The sequence below is a fragment of the Acomys minous genome, assembly GCF_964271855.1.
Source record: "Acomys minous genome assembly, chromosome: 18".
NCBI classification, from domain to species: Eukaryota; Metazoa; Chordata; class Mammalia; order Rodentia; family Muridae; genus Acomys; species Acomys minous.
In genome coordinates, this window is record NC_140501.1 from 9,571,140 (window position 1) to 9,581,736 (window position 10,597).

The 10,597-nt window shown below is 35.5% G+C and overlaps 1 long non-coding RNA gene across 3 annotated transcripts in view; it reads left to right on the forward strand.

The window, feature by feature from the left end:
- The window catches only part of LOC311589076, a 162,896-nt gene extending 154,313 nt beyond the window's left edge, over positions 1 to 8,583 (forward strand). For all 3 annotated transcript variants that reach the window (XR_014776409.1, XR_014776410.1, XR_014776411.1), the window contains 2 exons: positions 1,413 to 1,583; positions 8,488 to 8,583. This is a non-coding gene — a long non-coding RNA (uncharacterized lncRNA). The remainder of the gene's footprint in view (positions 1 to 1,412; positions 1,584 to 8,487) is intronic.
- Positions 8,584 to 10,597: the final 2,014 nt, after the last annotated feature.

Sequence of the window (10,597 nt, forward strand, 5' to 3'; positions counted from 1 at the left end):
TGTTAATATATGATTATTTATTTATTTAGTTAGTTAGAGTGTCTTGCTATGTAACTAGCACTGCAGTTCTTGTACATGCTATGTCGCCAATTTTGGCGCAGTTAAATGGCCTTATCTAAGCTATACGGGCAAATGCTTCCGTTTGCTTCAGATGCAATTCAGCCAAGACAATCATTGATCTTTCTTCCTCTCTGCCATTCTTCTTACCAACTTCTTTCTTTCTTTATTTCAGTATGTAATTTTCAAGGCTACCTTAATCATGTCCTGATAAATTGATTCAGTACATTTGGACCTATTCAAAATGCTTTCATTAAAGTTACACATGCAAAGAATTCATTTAAAATGTTGATATTCAGGTAAATAAAAAGACCATTTCCTTCAAGTTATGGCCTGTAAATTACCTAACAAATGAGAAGACATGTATGTGGCTGGAATTTTCTTCTGTTTTCACACTTAACTTTAAACAGTTCTTGTAGTCTTTTCTTTCACGTCACAAATCGAAAACCATCTTGCCTCAGTTATCTTAGCCTGTGGGGACCCATGACAAAGTCTCTCATATCAGAAATCCTGTGCTTAGGCTGTATGCTGTGACCTTCAGGTTGCTGACCTTTACCTCACCACGAGGTCTTGTGTTCTAGGCCATCCTTGGACTATTTACCTTTGAAAGAAGTAGAGAAGTCTCAATTTGGAACCACCCAGAGGATCTAGGAAGTTCTTACAAGGAACTACTCAGAGAACTAGGAAGTTCTACAGGGATTTAGGCTATTGCATTCTTACCCGGGGGCTAGGGTGAGTGAGATAAGAATAGATCCTATTGACCTTGCTAGTCGGCAATAAAGTGAATCTTGATCAGAAATATCCTGACTTGATTCGTTATTTCTCGCGTCTCTGTATCCTACTTTCAATCCCCACTCCCTCTTTCAGGTGAACCCTGATTCGATTTTTCCCGCTGGCTGGGACTGGACATTAGCCTACATTTCCTCTCAATAAAGGCTTTTTACAAAGTATCTCTATCCCCAAATTTCTGAACTTTTCTATTCTTAGTGAAAAAAATACCAGTTATTTTCTGATTTTTCCCTAAACATACTATTTTTACTACTTTCTTGACAAATGTTTTCCAAAACTTTACTATTTTCGTCCTTCCTTCCTTCTTTCCTTCCTTCCTTCCTTTCGTTCGTTCTCTTCATTAATTTGCTCTCATTTACTTATTCATAAGGTTGGAGAAGAGAAAAACTGTGCAGTGAAGTCACAGACATATATGTAACAGAGGTATTGTGCAGTGGTATCTTTTAGGCCACATGACTACCAGGTGGTGTCTTTGGAAGGGTTCTGGACAGGTTCAGAAGATACCCAGGATTCTTTGTTTCAATCACAGAAATCTCACGACAATTTTGTTGTTTCTGGTCTTCCAGAGCTCCAAGAAGAAGCGGCTAATTATCCAGTCCTGGTTCAGGGCAAGCTCCTTGGTGAGGAACTCGAAGAATTGGGAGTTGTGGCCATGGTTCTGTTCCGCGGTGCCCACAACACCAACGAAAGAGACCAGAAGGTGGGCTCAGGGCTCCATGGATCTGTTTATCAAGAAGGTAATGCCTGGCCCTAAGGTAACACTCACGTGGTCTTTGGGTTTGCCCAGGATGGAGGCAGTGGCCTCATATAGCCACTTCTCCAGCCCTGCGAATACTTGGCTAATGGGCAACTTGGTTTCCAACTCAACCAACGGCATGTTGGCAAGTGATGAGAGGGATCACAGAGCTGTAACTGCACCGAGAGCCTTCATATTTTCTTGATCATATAATCCCTCTTCTCATTATAAATTTCCTAGCATTTAATAACTTCTCTACAACCTTTAACTCTAACATAAGAGAAATTGCACAGGAAAACAGACCTGTTCCAACACAGATTCACTTGACTGCTAACTTTTACTTTCATATTTACTTCATTGTCTAACCAGATTCCTTAGCTCCAAATGATCACACACACTTCCTATGAAGCTCCTATTGAGCTAGGACAGAAATATATTTCCATAATGGGAAAGGGAGATTATGTAAGAACTCAACACAAGTTATTTTTAAAATAGTAAAACAAATATTAAGATATATTCAACAGCATTGAATTAAAAAGTTATATGAACATAAATGTGTACATACACACATGTGTACAGACACACAAACACACAAATTCTCATCTCCCATACACACATGTATATAGACACACAAACGCACAAACTCTCATCTCCATCACCCTTTCTAAAAAGGCTACTATGTTCTGCCATCAGAAAAAAAAATGTATTTTCCCATGACATTCATTTTGTTTATATTCAGAGGGTTTACTAGTAGGTTCCACATGCATTGCATCTAAGCAAGCCAAGACCAAGCCCATACATTCATTGTATCTCAGTATGCCATGGCCAAGTAGTCACATGCTTTGTACCTCAGCAACCATGCCCAAGGCTCTTCATGCATTGTACCTCAATAAACCATGACTTTACATACACTGTTCCTGGTCAAGCCATGATTGAGGCTGTATATGTGTTGTGGCTCAGCATTAATTAGAAATTCCTATGCAACATATTATTTTCTACCTCACTATAAATCTCAAATGATTATAAATATTTTTAAACAGTTCAAGAAGCTTTCTTTTCTAATTATTACAGTAGCAATGAAGACTCCATTCCAAGTCTCCTCCTTTTAAACATTCCTTGAGCAAATGACATTGTCTCCTATCATGAAGTAATTGAGGCTATCAATTTATATATTTCCTAAGTGCCTACTACCTAGACTGTAGTTTTCTCTTTCTCTTTAGTTTAAGTATAATCTACATGCTGCCTCTTCCTCTTCCTCTTCTTCCATTTCTTCTTTTTGTTCTTGTTCTTGTTCTTCTTGTTCTTGTTCTTCTTGTTCTTCTTGTTCTTGTTCTTCTTGTTCTTCTTGTTCTTGTTCTTGTTCTTCTTGTTCTTGTTCTTGTTCTTCTTGTTCTTCTTCTTGTTCTTGTTCTTGTTCTTCTTGTTCTTGTTCTTCTTCTTCTTCTTCTTCTTCTTCTTCTTCTTCTTCTTCTTCTTCTTGGCATGCACCACCACTTCCCAGCCTATATGCTTCTTTTAAGCTACACACATTTTCACTGTGCTCATACTTCCATATAACCTTTCAGGAGGTCCTAATCCATAAGTTCTCTGTTGTTATTGGCTGTGTTAGTGATGTAAAGGTTTAGTCACAAGATACAAAAATTACTTCGTTAAACAATTGACCCATACCTTTTAGTTCACACATGTGGTTCTAGAGGCCTGTGTGTAATAAAAATGTAGACAGGTTCAGAGCTTACTGAGAAGTACATCTTCACTTGCAAAAATCCACCATTTGTGGATCTCTCTGCCTCCCGCCCGCCCCCGCCCCCCCCCCTCCACAACACAAGCCCTTTTATCTGCTTGTAAGAGTAGTGGTTCACATTAATCTCTTCCTAATAACAACATCCACATCAAATAATTTCCTAAATATGCTAATGCAAACATAGTAGCACCTAGTTGGGAAGTTGGGTTTCAGCATAACATCAAGATCACAAATTTTAAGTTCATACTAATAACATTGATTTTTCTTTTCTAAATTTTAGAATAAAATTTTTATAATAAACAATAATGTTTATTTCTTCTACAGTAAAAATAAAAAGAATGAGAAACTGAACAAATTCCTCATTGAATATAAATATATATATATTTAAACATCAGAAATCAAAGTTTAGTTAAAAGTGCTTTCCTCACTGATTTTACTTGTATATTCATCCATCTGGCTTCAACATTTATCTCACTCTGAAACTGCTTTGATATAGTCCAACAGGACAGATGGTCTTCACCACATATACTATGAATGGATGATGTTGAAAAAAAAAATCTAACCAACACTTACATTTCTACATTTAAAAAAGAAGCAAGAAGAAGATCAGATTCAGAAATATTATACAGAATCATTTTCTATTTCTCAGCTAAAACTGACAAAATTTAGATTTCTCCAATATATATTTCAATTTCATATACCTAATGCTCATCCTATGTTGTTTTGGAATGCAAATTACTTCTAGCTACTATGTTGAAAGCTTATTTTACTTAAATGGAGGTTAGCCAAGATGTTACTAATTAAAAATAATGCTCATGCTAGGGATTGTGGTATGCACTTATGAACCTAACTCTGGGGAGGCAGAGGTAAGCAAATTTCTGTGTGCTTGCGAACAGCCTGCTCTATGCAGTGAAATTTGGCCAGTCAGACTTAAACATTAAGTTTGTTTCAAGACCCATACATATATATACACTAAATATGAAATGTCATATTATTTGACTTTTGTTTTCATAAAAAGGCACTATTATGTAAAGAATTCTTTTATAATAATGAAACCTGAAATTATAAAAACTATCAGTAAGTGGTACATTAAGTAGGTACACATTAAACAGATGTGCTGAGGCTTTTAAGGGCTCTGTAGAACTTAGATATGGAGTAACTAGAAACCAATGATTTTTTATAACAAATATTAAAGGAAATAAATATTATGAAGCACTATGCACAAAATAGTTGTAAAATAAATTATACTCAATATCTGAACATTTATGTCTATAAAAAAAGTTTCTGAAAGCAATTGCAACTACTACTAGTTTTTTAACTAATGGTGATATTATGAGTGATTTCTATTTTCCTCAGTTTGTTTTACAGTTTTTTTACATAAATTTACAATAAAATACAGTATATTAGCATGAGGCCATTGTATGAAGAAATGGTAGGAGGGTTAATCATACACAGTCATGAATTAATCAATGCAAACGAGTAAAGGAACTAAGTAAGTTAAGGGGTGGATGTGAACGTAATGGAGTTCATATGAGATCACCAATTTTTCATTTTATCAGAATTTAAACAGAAAAATCAGAAGATAGTTGCTAGCACTTTTAAAACAAAATGTCATTGTTGGTAGACTACATTTTTCTATGGGTTTCATCTGCCGTTCAAATTATGCATCATTTACTTTGGAAAAATATTGTAGGAAAATTGCACTTTGCTTATGTGTAGTGATATTTCTCAATTTCTCATATATCTCTCATTAACAGGTTCAGAAGCCATTTGATATAGGAGAGATAGCCAGATACATTTATTTCTTTACATAATAATTCTTCTATTTTTTTTTTTGGTATGGATATTTTACCTGCACATATGTTTAGGAACAACATGCACTCAGTGCTCATAGAGACCAGGAGAGGGAACAAGACTCCTTGGGACTGGAGGTACAGACAATTTTGAGATGGCACATTTTTCCTTGGAACACAGCTTGAGTTTTCTGGAGGAGCAGCCAGTGTACTCAACTGATGAGCCATCTCTTCAGGGTTTCAGCACCTCCATTCCTTAAATACGTATCTTATTTATTTGTGTGTATGTATGTTGGCATGGTGAGTAGTGTGGTGTGTGGGTGTTGGAAGGGGTGTGAAGCTATGAAATACAGGTCCTCCGGTGCCTTTATCTGCTGGGCCATCTCATTGGTGCTAATTTCCTTTATCATTCATTTGAAGTGTAAACTGTCTTTAACAATTCTCTAAGATGGCTGTTTTGTCCTCATATTTTTCTACATATATTGCTGTTGTATGTTTATTTGTTTAATGTGATCAAAATTTGAAAAAAGAAAGACTTCATTCAATTATTTTCATAAGACCCATTCAACCTGAGGGGAACCATACCTGGTACTGGAAAACTGGCCAAGTACTCAGGGCTAAGCACACCATGGGTTTTGGCAGAGAACAGACCACTAACCACGTTATGAAGCCACTATGATCTCTAACCACATTCTACTTAGTTATCCTAATACCCATGGATAAGCAGAGTCTTCACTCCTCATCAAGAAAACTTCTTGCAACAGATGAAGAGCATTACAGAACAATACACCTGGGCAAAATGGAATATTGTGGATCCCAGTTCTAGTTTACAGAACTACAGAATACTTCCTTGCCTAAGACTCGGGGAACATCACTGAAAAACAGGAGAAATTCTAAGACCCACACGATGAGGAGTTTTATGAACACAGAAATCAATAGACAAGCCACAGTGAACTGGGTAGGGTTATATGCTTTTTTTCTCCCTCCTTTATTAATTTATTCTTGTTACATCTCAATGGTTATCCCATCCCTTGTATCCTCCCATTCTTCCCTCCTCCCAATTTCCCCTTATTCCCCACCCCTATGACTAAAAATATGGAATGCTTCACGAATTTGCGTGTCATCCTTGCGCAGGGGCCATGCTAATCTTCTCTGTATCGTTCCAATTTTAGTATATGTGCTGCCGAAGCGAGCACGGGTTATATGCTTTTAAAGGTAGAGATATCAACCTCTTCTATTTAAATGGAAACTATATTTAATCTACACAATAAAGATATGGAATGTACCACTAATATTATCAAGGTATTTTGTTATTTTCACAGATTTTATACTATTGTAAGTGTATTTATCATATTGAAAATATTTGAATTTTGGGTAATAAATTAATTTAAGAAATACTGATTTTTATTTTCTGTTACAATGTTCATTCAATATTGCGATGAGCAAATATTAAAAGAAAGTTAGCTACGGAAAGCTGTCAAGTCACTCAGATGTTGAACACTTCCATTATTGTGTGTTTCATCCCATTAGTTTAAACTACAGATGACACTCAACTTTGCAAGTTGCAATACACAGATTCATGGCTCCCAACAAGCATATTTTAAATACTATACTAATTTATAATTGAAAAAAGTAACTGAAAGGATCAAAGGCTTTACAGGCACATTACCGTGTCTTCAATGGATCATATTCTACATGGAAACTCTTCTGTGGTGACAACTTGTCTTGTTTCTCAAATTACCAGCCTTCATCTGCCTTGAAGGAACAATGTGGTCTAGTGGCATGAGAGCTTACTCCAAACAACACAGGGTCCCTAATCCATCCTTTGTCTACTAGCATCATCACAAAATTAAAAAGTCACAAAATGGCCAATTGACTGAAGATATTGGCTTAATAGTTCCATAAAAGCACCATCCAAAGGGACAGTACAATCTAATTCCCCAGGGTTCCTGAAGCAGTCAGCCAAATACCACAAAAATCAATAGAAGCAAGAGGGAAATAGTATAAAATTTTAATGAGAATTTATTATATAATGCTATCCTCCATAAGAGACTTCAGGATCTTGTTAATGAGCAATGTTAAAGAGAAAAAGAAAATATGCTAATAAGCAACTGATGCCACAATATAAAGTTTTGTAGTACAAAGTACCCTAATGTTTTAACATCATCTTGCTTCTTTTCCATATGATCTTGTTCCTTTTGCAAACAAAGATGATGAACGTCATACTAGAAAACATAAAGCATTAAAAATATGAAAAACTACACTAGAAGAATGAATTAAATATGTAATAGGCCTATCATACAAAGGTCTACAGTACTGTACACCCAAATGTATAAAGATACAAAGGCATAGCAAATGTAAATAGCTCTTGATAACTTATCACTTAAAAATACTCACTACATCAAGGAATACAAGACTATATTCCATCCTTGCATTTGCCTATTTCCAAACATTTATTGTATGATTTTACTTAGAATCTGGTCAAAACAGAGAAACAGGCTAGCAACAAGTAGATCAATGGTTTTAGCCTGTCCAAACAGTCCAACATTATTATGCTTATAATAATTTGACCAAATATAAAGGAAATAATTTAAATGATAATTTTATCTAGGCTTCATATAAAAATACTGGATAAAAGTCTCTCTCTGTAATTCAGTTAGTTCATATTGAAAGAACAAAATAAGCTGCCTGCACTTTAGAAAATAATTACATTGATTTAAGTAATCTGAATGAGGTGAACAGATAATGCAGTCTATACAATACTTAGACATTGAATGAAGGTATGTATTATGAAAAAAATCCAAAATTGAACATTATCCTATATAAATTTAAAGCAACTTTGATCATCAGTGTTACACTGTAATGATGAATGGAATATGACAAATGAGATAAATTCTGTATGTTCATCTTGTCTTTCTATGTTTATAATGAATAATTATATCAATAAATGTGGACACATTAAATTTGCTTTAAAATTTATTTTCTATATAAATCATGATGTATTTCTCTCTATAATACTAGAGATGTTTCAATGTACATTGTTACTCATGTGAACATTGTTTTGATCACCTCATGGTACTATAAGACGCCGCTCTAGATTATGAAAAGTATCAAATTACTGACACAGGAAGGACTTGTAAGCTGTACCATTCAGTGGAGGATACAATATGCCACAGAGTGGAGTCTGTACCTGTGTTTGATTATTGAAAGCTAAAAATAACTTTTCAGCATTAAAGAAAAAAATTGGTCTCTGAAAAGATTACTTTAACAATATTAATGTAAATTGCTGACTATGATGAAAATGAGGTAATGTATCAGGGAGAAAAATAAATAGAAAATAGAATAAATGAAAATTACCCACTCTTTTTCAGCATGCCACCCAGTTCTAGCAGATTGGTGAGACTTACATCTGGCTCCTGGTGCTTTTCTCATGGCCAGTGACAAGATTTGGAATTCTCTGCCATCGTACGTATCATGTGGTATATGTAGTTATAGCAATGTACCTTTGTGTGTGTTACTTGCTTACAGCTACATAATGATGTAGTGTTTCTGCCCACTGCCAAGGCTTTCCTTAGTGGATGGCCTTTGGACTTTCTTGCAACCATAGACTCAAAACACACATTCCTCCTGAAAAGAAATAAGTAATTGTTTACTCTGGATTGAGAAATGATTGATTATGGCCTAGGGACATAGATTGTTATTCCTCAACTCCATATATCACAGTAGTAAGAATTACATAAAGGCTTACAGCAATAGAACAAAAGGGACTCATAAATCAAGACCCTCATAACATACATTCCTATGCACTTTGTTGATGCAGATTGCAGCAAGGCAAGGTAATCTCTACCACTGCCTGGTGGCACTCAGAAGAAGCATAGCAGGTTACCAAGAAGAGACTTGATACCCTATGAGCATATACAGGGGGAGGAGGTCCCCCTCAGTCACAGTCATAGGGGTGGGGAGTAAGAGGAAAATGGGAGGGAGGGAGGAATGAGAGGATACAAGCAATGGGATAACAATTGAGATATAATATAAATAAATTAATAAAATATATTAAAAAAACAAACATAAGAGTGATAAACATAGAAGAAGAAGAAGATTCTCAAAAAAAAAAAAAACGTTCTATTTGATGCCAGTTTTAGCTCTGGGGCTGGTAGAAGCCACGTATTATTAGTATATTCCAAACTTAATTATGTAATTGTTGAAAGAATGCTAGGCCAAACAGCAAAGATAGAACAGGATGAATGTTAAGAAGATTAAGAATAGCAGAAGGTAAAATGACTCCGTACCAGCAACATTTTCCCCCAATAACCATGTCATAAGTTGATCACTTAGTAAATCTTGTAGAAGTTGTATAACCACTGTGGCCTTTCCTTTACATGTTTGTGGGAACTTGACTTCACAGTGGGGGCTTATGTTTCTTTATTGGGACATAGGCTGCTGTGTTGCTTCAGGCTCCTCAGTTCAGTCTATCCACATATACTCTATCGGATTCTTCCCATTGGCTTTTTTTCATCATTATTATGTCCCAGAATACGCACCGTTTTTACTAAGTTGCAAATGGCTTGATGACTTAATAATCCAATAAATAAGTACTCCGTGTTAGATAATAAAAGCATAATTTATGAGTTGTTCAACAATTTCTGTATGTCTTTTGCTTAAATAAATGCTATTCAACATTTCCAGGCCTCTTTACAATTAGGAAATATAATGATTTTAGCCTTGCTGGAGATGCATGAAAAGAAACAAAGTGGGCTTTCCTAGCTTGTTCTTAGGGCCTGGTTGAGAACCTTTTCCTCATCTGAATGATAACAGTCAAGTGAAGGATTCTTAGATCTCCGATGTTGCAGAGCTGTGATACAAGCTGAGATGTACCTCTGAAACCTTGAACAGAGATCATAGCTTGCTTCCCCTTGAATTGGAGCTGAGAAATTAAAGACTGTGTTAAACCAACAGAGATAAGCACAAAATTTGATGGCTTGCATTAGTCAAGAGCTGTTGTGGGAACTTCTTGCTACACTGTTATCTAGTTATCTTAAAATATATTTACCCTTTCATGAAATCATATAAAAATAATATGTTAGAAATTTCCTAAAGTCTCTTGGAAATTTTATTCTAGATTTCTTTGGCTTCTAATTTTCTTCTAATCAAGAACATGATTTTATTGGCTCCATTGGTCTCTTTGTAGAGCTCATAACCTCTCCAGGTCCTTCTATTCCCCAACTCTTCCATAAGAATCCCTGTGCTCCTCCTCAGAGTTTGGCTGTGTGTCTCAGCATCTGCTTGGATCTTCTGCTGGGTGGAGTCTTTCAGAGGACCTATATGGTAGGCTCCTCTAATGCTCTTTCTCTTCAACTACTTCCTATGTCTATTCGTTTTGTCCTTCTGAATGAGAATTGAACATTATCCCTAAGGTTATTTTGTTTCTTTAGGTACATGTATTGTAGTGTGGTTATCCTGTATTATTTGGCTAATATCCAC